Raw genomic sequence first — 19,642 nt, 5'->3', positions numbered from 1 at the left:
GAAATGAGTAAGTATTTCGCATCTGCTATAATTCGGTTGTGTTGGATACATATTGTTTTCACCACTGCAGCGTACATATATGGGCCCTCATAGAGAAATGGGGATCTATGTGAGGTACAATTCTCCGTCAATCATAAAGTACCTGAAGTCCTTGGAAGGCGACTTGTTTATCGCCCGGTTCACTGGTTCTATTTTGATGAGGACATTTATCCGGCATTAGGGGGTGATAATAACCACATTGAATACCGGGAAAATAGAATGAGATGTGATAGACATCTAGTCCTAAGGTCCATGTATGAATGAATCTAAACTAGAGGTTCAGAAGATTATAAATTTGCAAAGTATTGCAAATAATCTACCAGTTGCATTTACTGAGTATAAAGGTGTCACAAAGTAAAATGTTCCCATAGTAAATGTGCCAGAGAGAGTGGATGTCACCCATAGGGGGAGGAATCTAGACACATAGGACAAGGATTTAAAAAAGTGTCCCGACGGGAATGAGGAATCCTCAAACAGTAAATGCAGGTCGCCTTCATGTTGACGTTTCAACCTAGGGTTGAAGGACACCTAAAGGATGTTGGACACATCCGGGACCCAAAACGAGTGTGCACACAAATATTGGTGTTGGTACATAGGAATACCTTGACTCAACTGTTGTGGGAAATCACGAAGAGTCAAAAAGGTATTGATGAAATCTCCACTATGTTTATGGATTCAGGAGAATCATATAATATAAAGACTACATTATGTCGACATTTATTTCTTCTCAAGAATTGCAAAAGACCTTGAATTGGATCTAGAACTTAAGTCCATGCATGGTCGAGTGTCTTTGACACTCTGGTGGATCCAAAGGAAGGCAACAATTGAGGAGGCCCTCACTCTCAAGAAGAGGGGATATTGACCTGATCGGTAATATGGTCCGACGCGACATCTGGTCCACTAACGGACCGTGATAAAGGTGGAAACTGTTCAGCCCAACATGACTTTGGGCCTGTTAAAGGCATGCCATAAAATTTGGTCCGTTAATGCATGTACTAAGCTTTTGGTCTCTTAAAGGCCCATGATATCAGTGGACCAACTAAGGCCCGGTCATATAACTGGACCAAAAAAGGCCCAGTCTACATTTCAGCCTGTTGAGGGCCCATCGACAACTAGTGAAAATTGAGGCCCAACATGCATTTCGTCCTGCTAAAGGCCCATGGTTTCTTATGGGCCGTAACAGACCAGCAGAATATTCAGCCTGTTAATGGGTGAACGCTACATGGGCCAAACTAAGCGCTGGGTCCCCAAAAGGCCCAACTAAAATTTGGGCCGAATATAGGCCAGAGTAAGTTGTGGGCCTGGCGCAAAGTGTGAAGGCCCCAATGGATATTCGGTCCCAATAAAGATGTAGGCCGACCCAATTGTGGCCCGCTAAAAACTAGGCCCGTTAGAGGCGAATGTTTCGGCCCGGTCGACTACATCAGATTTTTTCAGATAGTGAATGATGACAGTAACTAGTAGGAATTAAGAACAAACCTACTATATACAATAAAGAAATTATGGCATAGTAACTTAGAATAAACCTACACTATACAATAAAGGAATTATGGTATATTACATCCACTGGGCATCGAAGTCTGCCACCAGTGATCATAAAGCGCAACGAAGAAGCAGATTACAAAAACTCGGCACTGTTGTAGCGTAACAAAATAATACTGAACCGAGACCACTTCCAAGATAGTTCAAGAAAGGTTAGCCTTGCGTTGGAACTACTGCGCAAGCTGCTGAGCAAGGCTGTGAGACTGGCCTAGCATGTCGGTCATAGCTTCCAGGTGTAGCTGTTTAGCAATGAGGTTCTCATTGGTGTTCTACGCAATCTTTCTTAGAGATAGGACTCCAAGTCGAAGTTGAGTTGCAGAATGCCTTTTTGCTAGAACTTTGGAATTAAGAAGTCGAACTAATTCAGACAACGAATTCTGTGAGCTTGTCTGGCTGCTAGTCTCAAGTAACTTGAACACTGCATCAAGACAAGACTTTGGGGTTGTCTCGCTATCTTCAAGATGTTTTACCTTCTTTGCTGCAATATATGATGGGTTTGTCTCATAGCCTTCAAGAGACTTGTGCATGCCACTAGGCATATCACCCTGAAACAAGCAGAGAGATGACATGTGTTGCACGTGTGTAAACAAAGATGATAATTGTGCTGTCAATTCCATCCAATTTCAAATTAGAAAATAAAGAGTAAGTTCAAATTATCAATAGCATAATTTGGCATTGTTCATAATGCGGGGAGCTTCACCACACTAGTGGTTTACCATGTCAAGATAGCAAGCATAGATGAAGGGCAAAGACAATCATTGTATCTATTTTGGTTAATGTGCATGGCATGTTGTTCATATCATCACCCACATCAGTAAGATAAAACAGGAGATGACAAGGTGCAAACGTGGGCTGCTTCACCACACACTGGATTATAGATCCACAAAAACAAGCATACATATAGGGAGTATTGAGTAATGTGCATGGTATGAATAAGGAATTTGGTTTTACAAGTAAAACTTGGAACTTACGGTTCTTGCAAACATGCATTTTGATAGAAATAGCAAACTAAACAGAAGTAAACGATAGGGAGTATGAGCAAATTAAATAGCAGTTGAGGATAAAGGCTTTAGAAGATTTGACTTACATTAACAGTTAACACCGGCTTTATAATGCCCTTCTCCATGTCAAGGGAAGGATAACTCAAGAATTTTAGGACATAATCTTCTTCATAAGCATTACCTATACTCTACATTTTGTAGAGAGTAATTATAGATATGATAATATTGGAAGGGACAGAGGATAATGAAGATAAGATGCAGATTGATGCTACATAATCAACTACCAATCCCTGGAAGTACAAACGTTACATGACAAAATGTACTGACAAGAGCAATGGGCGACACTTCTGCATTGGCATTGTTTGTGTATTCAACTTTTTGGTAAGATTAAATATAGATCTGATATTTTTTAGAAAATGGTGGGCGAGGGAGATAAGATGCAGAATGCTACACAATGAACCAATCCCTCTTCCCATAATACAAGAGTGTTTTGAACATTGGTGTACTGTACAAAACGTTCTTATATTATGGGACGGAGGGAGTAGTTGTTAATATAAGTACAGTGATAGACGACGTTCAGTCCTTACAAGAGGACTGCAGAGCTAAACCTCTTTAAAAGCATTGGGTTGATTCTAAATTTATGTAAGAGTCCATATGGATCTTATAATGTCCACCAAATGGACAATAACGAGGCTAACATGTGTAGCGATGCTACATAATCAAACAGCTATGAAAGTAAGTATGGTCATACAGGGCAAGAGGTACTCACAAGAGCAATGCAGTGTGTAGTATAGTTGCGAGATTCTGTGGTCCCTTGAGAATGAATGTTATTCTGCTAATAGTTTTGTACAAGTGAGACGTTAAGGCAAATGCAGAAATGTAGTTCAAATTGTGATGTGATATCATAGACAGTACCTTACGCTGCAGACGAGACCAATGTGTAACAAGATTATTCTAGTCACTGTCGGATAAATGTAGCACCGAAGAATTTATAGAAATTTCGTTTAGAGGCTTGCCATCTAAGTGTGCTTGCCTCAGGTAGGAACGATACTTCATCGACGAGTGCTTGAAAAGCGCAACCAACCCTTGCTCATCTCGACAATCCAGTTTGGTCCTCACCTATTTAAAAGAATGAAATCTTGTGTCTTCTGCCAGTAGAAACATATGCAGTAATTACCATGAATAACATTAGTACATTACTTATGCGTAAGTTGCGGAGGAAGACTGGAAATTGTTCTATGTCTGTGGTATAATCTTTCCATGAAGGAAAGATGCACACAAAGTTCCTGACAACAATATAAGCTTCATCTTCTAAATTGGGAAGAAATGGAACATGGGTCCTATTTGTTGCAATTGGGGCTCTCTCTGCTTCGAAAAGGGATTTGGCAACTAGATTTGGTGTACTCTTTGCTAGAATGGGGGGTTTTGCGTCATAGAGCTGGTGCTATGTCAACTGGCATCATCATCCGCTGCCACCCTCGCAGCGAACCAGGGTGCGACACGTGGCCTCCTGCGCCGCTAGCCGCCGCCGGCCCGCGGGGCCCAGATTGGGCCCGCCGAGCCCATCCGGCGCTCGCCCGCGCTCCTCCCCTACACCGCCCGGAGCCGCGTGCCGCTGCCCCTCGCTGCTCCGCCGTGGAGGAGCTCCGCCGCCACCACTGCCAGATCTGGCCATGGGAAGCCCGATCCCAGCCGGATCCGCCGCCCACCAGCCTCGCCGGAGCCCCTCGCAGCCCGGACCCACGCCCGGATCCACCTTCCCCGACCCGATCCGCAAACCTCGCCGTTGACTTCTTCGCGGTATAAAATCCTCCAAGTCCCTAATCCGTGACATTATGTGTACCCCTTCATCATGTCATAACTTCCTACTCGTAGCTCTGTTTTGCGTGCATAATATATAGAAATGTTCATCTCAGTATGCTCTAGACATTGGTGTAGTTTCCATGCATGTTACTGTCCATCTTGATGCTCGAATCATTGTTGCAAAAGTGCTAAATAATGTTGTCTGTTGGAAACTATCATAACTTGCTGATTTATCCTTTTCATAGCATTTTGTGAGTTTATCTTTGGAGCATCATGTCAACATGTTTTAGGAGCATCTTCATGCCATCTTTACAGTGGTGCAATCCATGTATTTTATATGCCCTATGGGGACTAGCACAAGCATGCAAAGTAGGCTACTTGCTATTGCTGATTTCAGTGACTTAGTGTTTTCTGCTAAGTCTGAACCTACTACATTATGTTGCCATGTTAACTTGATGCTACAAGTGAATCCGTGCGTATTTTGGTGATGCTCAGTAAAGATGTTTTGTAGATCTTGTTATGCACTCTCCATCAATGCCCTTGTTTGCAATTATGGGGTGTTGTAGCTTGTCATGACCATGCTCTAAATTTTCTAAATAATGTTGCTGTGAGTCTGTTAACAATAGGTTCATTTTTTGCCATGTGAATAGTTAGTGTTCTATGCATCCTATGACCATGGTCTTGCCTTGTTTAGTTTCATAAATGTGTCTTCTTACTGTTGGTTGCTTTATTATGCCATCATATGCACTGTGATGAGTGCCACAAGCTTGTAAACATGCTATCATGAATCTGTTTCTACCATGCCATGTAATTCTACCAAGTCCGAAATCTGTTCATATGACTTGCCATGTTTGCATTGATGCTATCATCTTTTCTGTGGATCTTTTAAACAAGTTTAATAAGGCAGTTTTGTTAATTGCATTTAGTACTAGCATGTCATGCTCAATTTTGCCATGATAGGTTATCGTAACATGTAGTTTAGTGGCTCTAAACATTGCAACCTGATGCTGTTTCTGTCATGCTCTGTGAATTTCTGCAGTCCGTTAAACTGATATCATTCACATTTTTGCCATGCTGTTTTAGACTTGTTCTATTGAGTTCTAGCAGTAGCTCAGTGTTCATGAATTGTAGAGCTTCACCTGAACTTCACTGCCATGTATTTGGTTTTCATGATTGGGTGCCGTAGCATATTTAAACTTTGCATCTAAGTTGCCATGCTACTGTTTTCAACATATCACATTGCATCTTGTTTGGTCCATCATTTGCAAACCGTGCATCCGTTTCCTGTGATCTTCATATCGATTTCAACCGAAATCTCCCAATCTATCTAGTTGCATGCTTGGTTTGCCAAGTTAGTGCAATGTTTAACTTCCCCTTCCATGAACATCATATCTTGCATTCCATGCCATGTCTTGCATCATGTTGCTTGCGCATTGTACCATGATTGATTATTGTTCCGTTGCTTGTGTTCTCACTTTGGGTAGAGCCAGGAGATGAGTTCGTGTTCGAGGACCCTATCGAGTAAGTTCACGAGGAGCAAGCTTTCGACACCCCTGAGAACATTGTAGGCAAGTTAATCATTACCCCCGATATCACTTCTATCTTTGCTTGCTAGTTGTTCGTTCTATCGCTATGTCGCGCTAACTACCACTTGTTTATCAAGCCTCACATATTGCCATGTCAAGCCTCTAACCCACCTTCCTAGCAAACTGTTGTTTGGCTATGTTACCGCTTTGCTTAGCCCCTCTTATAGCGTTGCTAGTTGCAGGTGCAGTGCAGGTTGTTCCATGTTGGAACATGGATATGTTGGGATATCACAATATCTCTCATTACTTAATTAATGCATCTATATACTTGGCAAAGGGTGAAAGGCTTGGCCTTTTGCTCGGTGTTTTGTGCCACTCTTGCCGCCTTAGTTTTTGTCATACTGGTGTTATGTTCCTTGATTTTTCGTCCCTAACATAGTGAGGGTTTATTGGCCCCTCTTGACAGTTTTCTTTGAATAAAACTCTGCCAGCAAGGCCCAACATTGGTTTTACCATTTGCCTAATAATAACTAAATATGCATAGGGAGTAATTAACCTGAGGATCTTAATCAACAACCCGGACAAATTCTCCTCATGAGGGTTGGTCCAAACTAGAGCACCTTGCGGCGCCCCCTTGGCAACTTGAGTCTCAGCTCCCGTAAGTTTCGCTCATCCGATTGTGGCTTGAGACGAGATACGCGCGGCTACTATCAAGGTGTCGGCACGTCAGGAGGTCTTGCTAGTTTTGTTTTACCATTGTCTAAATGTCTTGTGCACCGGGATTCCGAGTCTGATTGGAGGGTCTTGAGATGGAGGATTGTCTCCGCGGATCATGAGCTTGTCATGGGCTAAGTTGGGACACCCATGCAGGGTTTAATCTTTCGAGAGCCGTGTCCGTGGTTATGTGGTAGACGGGTGTTTTTAATATCCGGTTGTAGTGAACTTTAAACCAAACTCTTTAAAACACACCAACCACATGCATAACCGTGATGGTCTTTTTTCGACGAGGCTCGGGAACAGAACACGGTGGGGTTATGATTGTACGTAAGTAGTTCAGGATCACTTATTGATCATTACTAGTTTGTGACCGCTGCGTAGTTTCTAATCTTATTCTTGTATGCGTAAGTTAGCCACCAAAGAATTCTTAGTGCTTGCTGTAACTCCACCTTACATCCATATCTTACCTTTAAGCTTTGATAGTCTTGACACCGTGGGTAATAGAATTGCTGAGTCCCCATGGCTCACAGTGTACTACAAACACAGTTGCAAGTGCCGATGAGACTAATGTAGGTGATGCCACCGAGCTCAAGTGTGAGTTCGACAAAGACCTTGGCCGTTACTATGTTTCCTTTCCGGATGATCAGTAGTGGTGCCCAGTAGGGTCGATCGAGACTTAGCTTGGGTGGTTGTCTTCTATTCGTTTGATTTCGTCTATAGCCAGACTTTGTGTTCATTTTGAATGATTGTATAACTTGATGTTATTGTGTGACATTGTGGCGATTGTAAGCCAAAGCTCGTATTCTATCTATTCAGTACATGAGATGAGCAAGGATACAACCACTCTTGCGACCATACCAATATGCGCTTATTCCCCATGTCGTGCCTCGACATGTATGGAGTATAGTCGCATATTGGGTGTTACAAGTTGGTATCAGAGCCATCCCGACTTAGGAGCCCCTGCTTGATCAAACCGCTGACGTTGTTGAGTCTAGAACAAAACTATTTTGAGACTTAGGAATATATATATCAGAGAGTAGGATTCTTTTTACTCCTCATCCCCTTCATCGCGCTGGTAAGGACTCCCGACGTAGATGTTTTGACTTCCCTCTCCTCAATTTCAATAAAACAAATTTAGGATCATGTGGGTATCTTGGGATCGTTCCGATATTGTTGTGATGAGAACATTGTTCTTGGTGCCTCCTGACATTTAGGGGTTGTGGCAGTGTCCCGGGGAGTTGAGCTCTGCGGTGTTGTCATCACAATTTTATCATTGCAGTTCCGGTATACCTGAGCTCACCAACATCGAAAATCTCTTCTATGTAGTTAGTGGTGAGATAACCTCAACGTGACCCAGTACTAGGGAGGGAGTTCAGTAGTATTGCCACAACTAGTATAGCGAATGCTTTTCGAAGGTCTGAGGTACACGATTTCTGAAAGTTTCTTGCTTATGTGTTGACAGATGGATACAGTTGGACTGTAGGGCTTGTTAGTTGTTTGAGATATTTGTGCCTCTCGATATCCCCAACACCACATTGCATAACCAGAAAGTTTCGGGAGTTAATAGGTGGGAATTCAAGTAGTTCTTAGTTATTCTTCCAACAGATAATTGGTATGGGATTGGGAAATCCTTACCATTTATTTGTTCCAGTCATACCTTGTTCTTTCATTCATCAACCTTTGCCTAAGTGGCTTCTCACCTAATGGTCATGTAATGTTAACTTTGGAATGCATTCGTTCAATCTATGTTCAGATGCTTATTGTGAAGACTATATGTTGCACATGTCTATCCGTTGATTCACCTTGTCTATCATGGTTCTAACAGATGTCACCTTCTTCAGGATGGCTCCCCCAATGCGTCTGCATCCAGAACATACTGATGGAGAGCAGTCCAACCCTCCGCCTCCTCCTCCGCCTCCGGAGGCATGGCAAGCTTTGATGGCGGCCACCAACGCCAACACTCAGATGCTGATTCAGCTGATGCAAGAGCAGAATCAAGGCCAAGGAAACTAAGGGAACGAAGGCCAAGGCAACAACAACAATCAGCCTCAGTTTGCTACCCTCAACAAGTTTCTTGCAAATCAGCCAAAGTCTTTCAACGCTTGTGTTGAGGCCATGGACACTGATGATTGTCTCGTGGACATCAACAAGCATTTTGAATGCAGTAATGTCAGGCCTAAGGACTACGTCAAGTTTGCTTCTTTCTAGCTCATGGACCAAGCAGTAGATTGGTATCAGCAGTACAAAGACTCTAGAAGGGGTCGAGTGATTACCTGGACGGACTTCTGCTGGGACTTTCGAGCTCATCACATTCCAACAAGTATTAGCGAGAGCAAGTGTGAGGAATTCCGCAATCTCAAGCAAGGAAGCATGTCTATGTATCAATACAATGTCAAGTTTCAGAATCTTGCTCGCTTCCCAAGGCAATATGTTCCTCTCAAAAAGAGCATGATCTATCACTTCAGGGGTGGCCTCAGAGAGGATCTGCACTTAGCTCTCGTTCTTGTTGACCCTACTCAGTTCGATCAGTTCTATAACATGGCGCTCAAGCAAGAAGCTACTTAGCTCAGGTGCGAAGCTTCCAAAAAGAGACTCAGGGATGAAGTCCACTCGTCTTCTTCCTCTCAAGTGGCAGCTAAGCAACAGAAGTTCTGGCTTCCTCCACCTCCTCCGTTTCGTGAGCCCTACCAGCAGAAGCACTCAGGTAGTCGTGGATCTTCCCACCCACCCAACCCAGGCTATCAAAACAAGTCTCAGTCTCAGGCTCCGAGGACAAGCTGTCCTCCTCCTCCACCTTTGTCATAAGTGTGGTATGAAGGGTCACTATTCCACCAAGTGCTTCAACCAAAGGCGCCTTCCGCCTCCTCCTCCGGTCAGGTCAGCAAGCAATGCAACTTTCAAGCATGCAAGGGTTAACATGATCAATTCAACTCAAGCAGAGGATTCTTCAGAAGTGATCATGGGTAACCTTTCAGTTAACTCTATTCCTGCCAAAGTTTTCTTCGATTCTGGTGCAGCGCATTGTTTCATGTCAAGACCATTTGTTGCTAAGCATGATTTCATTTCTGAGATGTTGAGAAAACCTATGGGAGTTGTTTCTCCGGGCTTGTCTATGAGGGCTACCATGATGATTCCTAATGTTGGCATCAAGATAGGCAATTATTCTTTTCTGGCTTCTCCAATGGTTCTTGGTGATTCCGATATTGATCTCATTCTTGGCATGGATTGGCTTTGTAAGCACACGGCTTTTCTTGATTGTGCTGCCAAGGAGATTAAATTGACGCATCCATCTGAAGATGTGATCATCTTTGCCGCTCGTGATGAAACCATTCGGTTGTTCTCTCTCAATGAGAAAGGTGAGATAGACGCTATTTCTCAGATTCTAGTTGTTTGTGAGTATCAAGATGTCTTTCCTGAAGAGTTTCCGGGTATGCTTCCTCACCGACCAGTCGAGTTCGTTATTGATCTTGAGCCCGGTACATAACCTGTTTGCAAGCGCCCATACAAGCTTGGGCCAAAAGAGCTGAAAGAATTGAAGAAACAGCTCGACGAACAAGAACGTCTAGGTCTGATCAGACCAAGTTCATCGCCTTGGGGATGTGGTGTTCTCTTTATCCAGAAGAAGGATGGCACGGATCGACTTTGCGTCGATTACCGCCCATTGAACAAGAAGACAATCAAGAACAAATACCCACTTCCCAATCAATGAGTTGTTCGAGCAACTCAAAGGTGCAAAGGTGTTTTCCAAGCTTGTCCTCCGTATGGGGTATCACCAGATTCGCATTCGTGAAGAAGATATTCCAAAGACAGCATTCAGAATGATCTTTGGTTCTTATGAATATACTGTCATGTCTTTCGGGCTTGCAAATGCTCCTCCAACATTCTCTCGCATGATGAACTTCATCTTCAACCCCTACACCAATGAATTCGTCCTGGTGTATCTCAACGATATCCTGGTTTTCTCCAAGAATAGAAAGGATCATGCCAAACATCTGCGATTGGTGCTCGATAAGCTCAGAGAGTGTCAATTATATGCAAAGTTCTCCAACTATGAGTTTTGGCTTGATGAAGTTCTTTACCTTGGTCACATCATCTCCGCCAAGGTCATTTCTGTTTATCCGGAGAAGGTTTCTGCAATTGTGAACTGGGAGCCTCCTTAGAACGTCAAGCAACTCCGCAGTTTCCTTGGGCTTGCAAGCTATTGCAGAAGGTTTGTGGAAAACTTATCGAAAATTGCTAAGCCTCTTTCCAATCTCCTTCAGAAGCATGTCAAGTACTCCTAGACTCCTGAGTGTGACATTGCCTTCAATACAGTCAAATAGAAACTCATCACAGCTCCTGTCCTTACTCCTCCTCACGAGTCCAAGCCATACCAAGTTTTCTGTGACGCTTCGTTGCAAGGTCTCGGTGCAGTCTTAATGCAAGAGAAGAAAGTTGTGGCTTATACTTCTCGTCAATTGAAGCCAAATGAAAAGAACTACCCCATTCACAATCTTGAGTTGGGGGCAGTTGTCCATGCATTAATAACATGGAGACATCTCTTCTTGGGTAGGCAAGTGGACATTTTCACCGATCATAAGAGGCTCAAATATATCTTCATTCAACCCAACCTCAACCTCCGGCAAACTCGTTGGGTCGAAATAATTCAAGAGTGGCATTGAAACATTGAGTACACTCCAGGAAAGGCTAATGTGATTGCAGATGCGTTGAGCAGGAAGGCATATGCAACAGCTTAATTCTCAAGCCATTCTGAAAGTGCGTTATATCGACTAGAGGGGGTGAATAGGCGATTTTTATGAATTCGTCACTGAGGAATTTCAGGGTGAGGAAATTCCTTAGCAACGAACTACTAAGCAACGGAATAAGTACTTAGATGCAAGCATAACAGAGTGGTAGCACAGTCATCGTGATGAAATGAAAACAAGCATAGAGTACAAGTAGCGTAAACACAGGATATGCAGGCTAAAGAAAAAGTGACTGAAGAAATAGGATTGAGGAAATTGAGAAAGTCTTCAGCCAAAGTCTTCAAACAGTAACGATCAAGTACTTCTACACAGAAATGAGGAAATGGAAGGGTTGAGGAAATAGAACCAGTTAGCTTGGTGATGCTCAATCAGTTGGGTTTGTAGGTGTTTGGTTTTGTAGGTGTTTGGTTTGTGTTTTTGGGGTTTTCCCCACTTGATGATTTTTTTCTCAAAGTCCTTGGAGGATGGGATGCTCTCAATGACAAGTGTCAGTTTCTCGCGGAGCAGCCAACTAGCTAGTGGTTGTAGGGGGAGGCTATTTATAGCCTAGGGAGCAGCTTGACATGATAAGACATAAATGCCTTTCCATGATATGACCATTAGGTGGGTAGATATTTTGGGATAGCTGGCGCATAGCACAACAACGGTCGGAAATTTGAGGTTCAAATTCCTTAGGGCTATCATGTTCCTCACTTGTAGGCATTCCGCACTGGCGAATTCCTAACTCCTCGGCCATAACAAATTCCTCAGAGAACGGAAGATCTTCATCTCTCTCACTGAAGAAATTGACTGAACTTTATGAGATTTCCAATGGCTTCACTTGAAGGGATTGGTTGGTGTAGGATTTTGAGATGAGCATCACTTGGAAACTTTTCCTTTGTTTTTCCTCAACCCCCTTTAATAGTATGGTGTTTCCTATGACTCAAGAAAGAGAAAATGAAACTATGAAAACAAAATTCTTCATGCATCATATTCCTCGCATGAATATCAAGTCTTCACGGTCACACCAATTTCTTCAGTTTCAAAGTCTTCAGAAAGCCAAAGTCTTCAGTTGAAGACATTCATTTTTAGGGGTCGACATTCTCTGTAAATATCAAACTCCTCATTGACTTATAGACTTGTGAACACTCACAAACACATTAGTCCCTTAACCTATAAGTCTTCAATACACCAAAATCTCTAAGGGGCACTATATGCACTTACAATCTCCCCCTTTTTGGTGATTGATGACAATATATGTTAAGTTTTCAACATGGATAAACATATGAAGTGTAAATACTGATATTGAGGAATTTGATTGCGAGATATAGAAGAACTCCCCCTGTAGATGTGCATATGTGAGGAATTTGATTTTGAAGAGCAATGCACATTGAAGAGTAGAATCATGGAGATCTCCCCCTATATCTTGTAATTCCTACATGCATTTAACATATGATATGAAGAATTTGAAATGCATGATGAAATATGGTGACTGATGTAATTTAGCATGCGTGCAGTAACACATATGGGGAAATAGCATGCAGAAGGACAAAGCGAAAGTATCAGACCACCATCAGAGTTAAGATTACAACTCATGTCGGCGTTCTGGGAATGGGGGTCCCCAGACTTGCCTGCCTGCGGCCCACGACGTGGCACCACCAACGGCCCTATGTGGCCCATCTTCATCAGCAAGCACTCAAGACCCTCGCGAGGGGCCAAGCCTCGCGAGGCGGACAATGCAAGACCTCCTCGGGGGCAGCCTCACCAGGCTGGCTCGCGAGGGGCGGAGAGATCAAGGCAAGGGAGACCTTGCAAGGTCTCCGTGACGTAAGCCATGACGACCAAGGCCAGGCGGGCGCTAGTGCGCGCATTGTCCTTGTTTCCTCTTTAGTGTTAAAGAGGCAAGATCAGGTGCGGAGTCCTGAGGCATCAAGCAAAGGTTTCCATATCGATGCAACAAGACCAAGACTACCAGGACGGCGGGACGGAGGTCACCGTGGAGCCCAAGACGGCGTCACCACCAGAGCCTTTGGCAGGCGAAGACTACTTTTGTCAGGATAACTTGTACTACCTGTCCCCCTTCAAATACGGCCGTTGTGGGATGCCTTCCCGCTCAATATTTGGGAAGAGGACCAGGGCCTCTATAAATAGGACTAGCCACCACCTTAGCAAAGTGGGGGGGGGGGAGGATCATTCAGACCACTAGACACCACACAAGCTCGCCAAGCACAAGAACACCTCTCCTCAGGAGGCTATTCTTCCCCTTGTAACTGTTCATCCTCAGCCCATGAGGCAATCCACCACACCACACTGTAGTAGGGTATTACACCACAACGATGTCCTGAACCAGTATAAATCTTGTGTCCCTTTGTTCTGTGAGTTTGACACACTAAGACTTGAGATTGTGGTGAGGGCGAGAGCTAGAGGGGGAGAGATCTTCGTGCGCACCCCAGTGTTCGAACCTCAAGGGTTTTGCTGGAACCCGAAATCCGACATTCTACGCGCCATGTAGGGGTGCGCTGGAGCCTCTCTCCCGCCAGTTCATCCACCGACACTCCGCGGTTCCGATGTCCGGCGACCCGAGGACCGACGCCGACCACTAGGCAGCTAGGCCGGCCCGGGCGGCGTCGTCTGCCCAAGAAGACCCCAACCCCGTGCTCCCGGCAACACGCGTGCCGCCAAACACCGCGGGGCATGGGCGGTGCGGTGAAACGACATCCACCCTTACTCCATGGCAAGCGCCGGCTGCTGCAAGAGCCTCCAGCTACACTGCGGCAATGGTGCCGCACACCTGGCGGGAACAAGCAAACATGAGGACCGCGCTCACGGTGGCGCGGGAGCTGCTGCGATGCCGACTGATGGAGAGCGGCCAAGATGCATTGCTGGAGCGTGTGGCCGAGCTGTTGGATGCCGCAGCAAGGGGTGCACCACCTTTCTGCTCCTTGCTTACGCCTGAGGCTGCAGCCGGACCGCACGGTGGGCCTCGTCGCACCCGCGCGCCCCCAAGCGCACCAGGAGGTTTCGTAGGCACCGGCGCAACTAGCGGCACCAGACACCCAACCACACCTGTGCCTCCCCCAATGGGAGCAGGCGTAAGCATCACCCTCCATGGTTCCGGCAGGATGCCTCCCTACTACCCTGGCGTGCCGGGCCAGGCGGCGTGGAGCGTGGGGCACTTCAGCGAGGTTTCCGAGGCGACGGCTCCGGAGGCCTATGTGTTGGATTTCTGGTTTCGGCAAAACCCTTGAGGTTCGAACACTTGGGTGCGCACAAAGATCTCTCCCCCTCTCTAGCTCGCACACTCTAGGATCTCACGGCCTAGCTCGACGAACCCAAAGAACATGAGACACACGATTTATACTGGTTCGAGCCACCGTTGTCGTGTAATACCCTACTCCAGTGTGGTGTGGTGGATTGCCTCTTGGGCTGCGGATGAACAGTTACAAGGGAAGAACAGCCTCACGAGGAGAGGTGTTCTTGTGCTTGGTGAACTTGAGTGGATGGGGTGCTATGGATTCTATCTAGGTCTGAATCAGATGCCTCCCTATGGTGGTGGCCATTCCTATTTATAGAGGCCCTAGTCCTCTTCCCAAATATTGAGCGGGAAGGGATCCCCCAACGGCCAAATTCGAAGGGAGACAACTAGTACAAGCTATCCTGATAAAAGTAGTCTTCACCTACCAAAGGCTTTGGTGGTGACACTGTCTTGGGCTCCATGGTGACCTCCGTCCTACTGGTCTTGGTCTTGTTGCACCAATATGGAAACCTTTTCCTGATGCCTCAGGACTCCTCGTCTGCGCTTGCCCCTTTAGCACCAAAGAGGAAAAAAGGACACTACGCGTGCTGGAGCCTGCCTAGCTCCAGTTGTCATGGCTTATGTCACAGAAGCCTCATGAGGTGCCCCTCGCCTTGATCACTCTGCCCCTCGTGAGCCAGCCTAGCGAGGCAAGCCTCGTGAGGTCTTGCGTCATTCGCCTCTCAAGGTTTGGCCCCTCGTGAGGGTCTTGAATGTTTGCTAGTGAAGATGGGCCGTATGGGGCCGCAGGCAGACAATTCTGGGGACTCCCTTTTCCAGAACGTCGACAATAGCCCCCATGCCCAAGGTGCGCTCGGGCTTGGCTTCGAGGCGAAGCTAAAGGGCAAGCGCGGAGCACCGCGGGCCCCATCAGCCCACGACCTCTGTTGGCGCATGTCTTCACTTCCCCACGCTGCCTTGGCAACTGCCCAGCTGACAAAAAGGCCGGTGTGGGTAACGCTTGCCTTCATTGCCTTCCTTCGACTTGCTCCAGATCCCCTCTCTCGCTCCTCACCTCCGACATCTCCAGATATGCTCCGAACTCCTTCCGAGCTTCCGACCAATGGCGCCCCGAAAGCCCAAGGTTGATTCGCCGCCTGCCTGGTATGAGCCGGCTCGGGAGGCGCCCAATGTCTCAGCGAAGAACCTCGCTGCCACGCGCCTGCTGACAGCGGGGGAAAACAACGAGAAGGGGAAGACCGAGCTCCAGGCTGGCTCCGCTGTACCCGAAGCTTCGAAGAGCTCCTTCTACCCCTTCTTGATGAGCAGCGTCGTCACCGGCCTCGTTCCCCCTTCTCCGACTTCTTCTACGCAGTCCTCCAACACTACGGGTTACAGGCTCTCCACCTCCGTCCCAACTCCGTTCTTCTCTTGTCAATCTTTGCCTTCTACTACGAGGCGTATGTCGGGGTGATGCCGTCCATGGCACTGCTGCGTCAGTTCTTCTTCCACCGAATCAATGACGGCCACACCACGGGGTGCGCCAACTTCGTCGCAGCTGGCAAGGCCAATGTAATCTTGAAGGCCGGCAAGAAGGCTGATGGCTTCCGGAGCAAGTGGATTATGATGGATGCCAAGTCGTCCACCCGCGGCTGAAGCTGCCGACGGAGACGCCCCAGTATGACAAGGGGTGGTCTCATGCGAAGCTTACGGACGACCGGGCGAAGGCGGTGCTGGAGAGGATGACTGTCGACCTGAGGCCAGGCAACGCGAAGGCGGAGAAGCTGACGGGGCCATGCTTCTGAGGGAGTTCCTGACGCTGCGGGTGGCTCCTCTCTAGGCGGGCTCGCACCCCTTGTGGACGCTCGGGGACGGATAGGACAAGCTTCGCCTGAGTCCGGAGGCTTTGTCTGAAGGGGAGCTGGCCGTGGCTCTCCGCCTCTTGGTCGGGGACAACCAAGAGTATCCGCCGAGTGCCGACGCTCCTTTGTTCCTTCAGAAGGACGGGGCGGTGATCGCGGCCGCCATGCCCACCTTTGACGGGAACGGCCTAGTGCCGCCGGCGCCCTCTGAAGTCCCGATGGCAACGACGACGGTGGACGTGTCTTCTGGTGATTCCCGCAGGGACGGGGAGGAGGAGGACGAGGAGCGCGACTCAGAGGCAGCCCTCGAGGGGATGGGGGAGACCTCCCCCTTACGCAAGGCCGACATCCTCCGCCTCCTGCCTGACAACGATGGCTAGGCCAACATCCTCCCGGAGAAGGGGGAGCCGCCCGTGGTTTCGATGAAGGGGAGGTCGGCGCTGCTTTACCGGGACGATGCTCCTGCCCTGCCGCCGCCTGGAGCTGCTTCCGGTCCAGCTGCTACCCCTGCTACTGCTCCCGGAGCTGGTGCGCCCACGCCTCGGGCTGCGAAGCTCTCTGTCTTCAAGCTTATGAAGCGGAGGGACTATGCCGCGATGGACCAGTAAGTGTTCTCGTCCTGCCTTGTTCTCGCTTCCACTGCTTGTTTCCGAGTCTTCTTCTTCGTTGTGCAACTAGGCCGACGCCTATGGCGAAGAGGAGAAGGGAGGGCGAGGTGGTACTACTTGAGCCCAGATCACCTCCTGTGGTCGCACCCCTCTCCATGAGTAAAGGGGGTGACGACGCTCGTGCCTCTCCAGCCCGATCATCCTCGCGAGGCTGGGAGGAGTCAGCCCCTAAGGCCCCGCCGGCTTCGGAGGTGCCAGCGTCCGGCTCAGGCGCTAGGGTCCTCGAGGCTCAGGAGCTTATGGCCTCTCAGGCCATGGTGATGACGATGCCGCTTCCTCCTCCTTCTGCCGTATTGCTGAACCTAGGTTCCTCCGCCTCTCCTGACGTCCTAGAGCGGTCTCTTTCTGTGATGGCCCTGCTGCGAGAAAACCTTCAGGGCACCGACCATCGCCTGGTGGCCAGACGCCTGGAACTGGTCTCTGGCTGGCTGCACTCCGACGCGTCCGTCCGGGTGGCACTGAGCCAAGCTGCTGCTGACTCTGAGAAGGACAGGGAGGCCGTCGTCCAGGCTGTGGCCGCCCACGAGGTGGCGCTGAAGGCAGCCCAGGACCGCTGCCGGTCACTGGCGGCCGAGCTGGAGACCGTGTGGAGGGAGCACGCGAAGGAAGCCCGAGGCCGCAAGGCGGAGGAGGAGAAGGTGAAAGCCCGAGAGGACGCCGTCAAGAATTGTGACGCCAAACTGGAGCAGTTGGCGAAGGCGCAGGCCACGGAGCGCAGCCAGTTGGAGGAGTTGGAGCAGAAGATGAAGGCGGAGAAGGCCGAGCTTGACGCCAAGGTGAAGGTCCTGACTGAGGATTGTGCGGCCTTCAAGATCCTTGAAGAGAAGGCTTGGACGGTGCTGAAGTCGCTCTACGAGAAGGGCTTGGAGGAGCTACTGGTTGCCGACGATGAGGGCCCCAACCAGCTGGTTCCTTATCTGGTTGGTGCGCTGGAGGACGTTGTGAGCGGCATCAGCCCCATGGCGGAGGAAGAAGCCCGCGTTCTCTCCTCACCCGCGCTAACGCGCGTCTTTAGCCACCTCCACCTTCATGATCCCGGCGCCCGCCTTGACGAGCTGCTGGAGCCTATGAAAGACGAGTATTATGAGGCCGCTGCTGCAGCTGTGAGGGGTTAGGTGGTGGCCCTGCTGAAGAAGTTCCGCGCCTTCACTCCCGTGCCGCCGACCGGCGGTGCTACCGATCCTGCAACTCTGGCTGGTGGTGCAGGTTAAGGAAACACTGTTGGAGAAGAAGCATCCCTTGCAGGCGACGGCAACGTTCGGGGATGACGAGGCAACCTGCCGGCGGCTCCTTTCCTATTTTAGCTTCTGCAATATGCACCATGCCTCGTGGAGGCGTTAAACTCGCGTTTGAATTCAGGGGAACAATATGTCATGTAATATTTGCTTTGAAATACTGTGATTTCCTTTCTTTTTGCTTTACGTTCTACGTTGGCAGGGCCCGACCCCGCGCATACCTCAGCCGCCGTTCGCCCGTCTGGATCACCAGGACGGACCAAGGAGTGAGGGGCTATGTGATCAGTTAGGCTCCTGAGTCGCGATGCTCAGGAGTTCCCCTTGACATGCAAACAGCTTATAGAAAGGAGATCTGGGAGTAGGTCTAGTGTTCTACATCGGCAAGGCCCGACCCCATGCATACTCAGCCGCCATTGGGCCGACCGGATCACCAGGACGGACCAAGGAGTGAGGGGCTATGTGATCAGTTAGGCTCCTGAGTCGTGATGCTCAAGAGTCCCCCTTGACGCGCAAACGACCTTCGTACCTTAGCTCCGCTTGGGAGGGCATGCGACGACCAGGTTCGAGGGACCTGGCAGGGTGGCGTACGCTTGGGCGTGACCCGAGCGCAGCCCCCGTGCCCAGCCCCCTCGCACGGCTCTCCCGAGGGGAGGCATTGTGATGAGGCCACGCACCGAGCCCGGAGGCTCCCTAAGGTTGATACGGTCGTGGGCCGCCCTTAGTTGTTTATCACCAGCGTGGAGCATAGTGCTTCCGTACTTGCACGGGCATAGCCGTTCCTCGGCAGTGTCGACTGCCAGCGCAGAGCATGGTGCTTCCACTGACACGTGGGAGGGGACTCCCTACTGCAGAGAGCCCCCGGGGAGTGTACATCCTCTCCCTGACACGTGCCTTGCACGACAGGGCTAGACGAGGTGTATCTGGGCACTCGTGAGCCAGCGCGGGACTCATGAGGCCCTACCTCAAGGCTGGTTGCGCCTGGTCTTGGTTCTTGATGGCTGTGGCGTTCCTGCGAGATGGTTAGACAACCTGCACCGAATGGATTTCCTGAGGCTACCGCACGAGAAGGCCAAGCACAAACGACCCCAAGATGTGACGTGAACGGGGCCGGCCCACCAGACAGAGCTCAGCCGCTGGATTTATCGACGCTGCAGGGACGGGCCTGAGCACAGACGCCGTGCCTAGCCTTCTTATGCGAAGGATCCTGAAGAAAGACAATCGGCGCGCGACTCCCATGGTGGGTGACAATCAGGCAAGTGATATCCATAGATAGATTATGCATGAAAAGAA

Source organism: Triticum urartu, chromosome 4, assembly GCF_003073215.2.
Source record: "Triticum urartu cultivar G1812 chromosome 4, Tu2.1, whole genome shotgun sequence".
Classification (NCBI taxonomy): domain Eukaryota; kingdom Viridiplantae; phylum Streptophyta; class Magnoliopsida; order Poales; family Poaceae; genus Triticum; species Triticum urartu.
The sequence above is the reverse complement of the archived record's forward strand: the minus strand, read 5'-3'. Positions refer to the sequence as shown.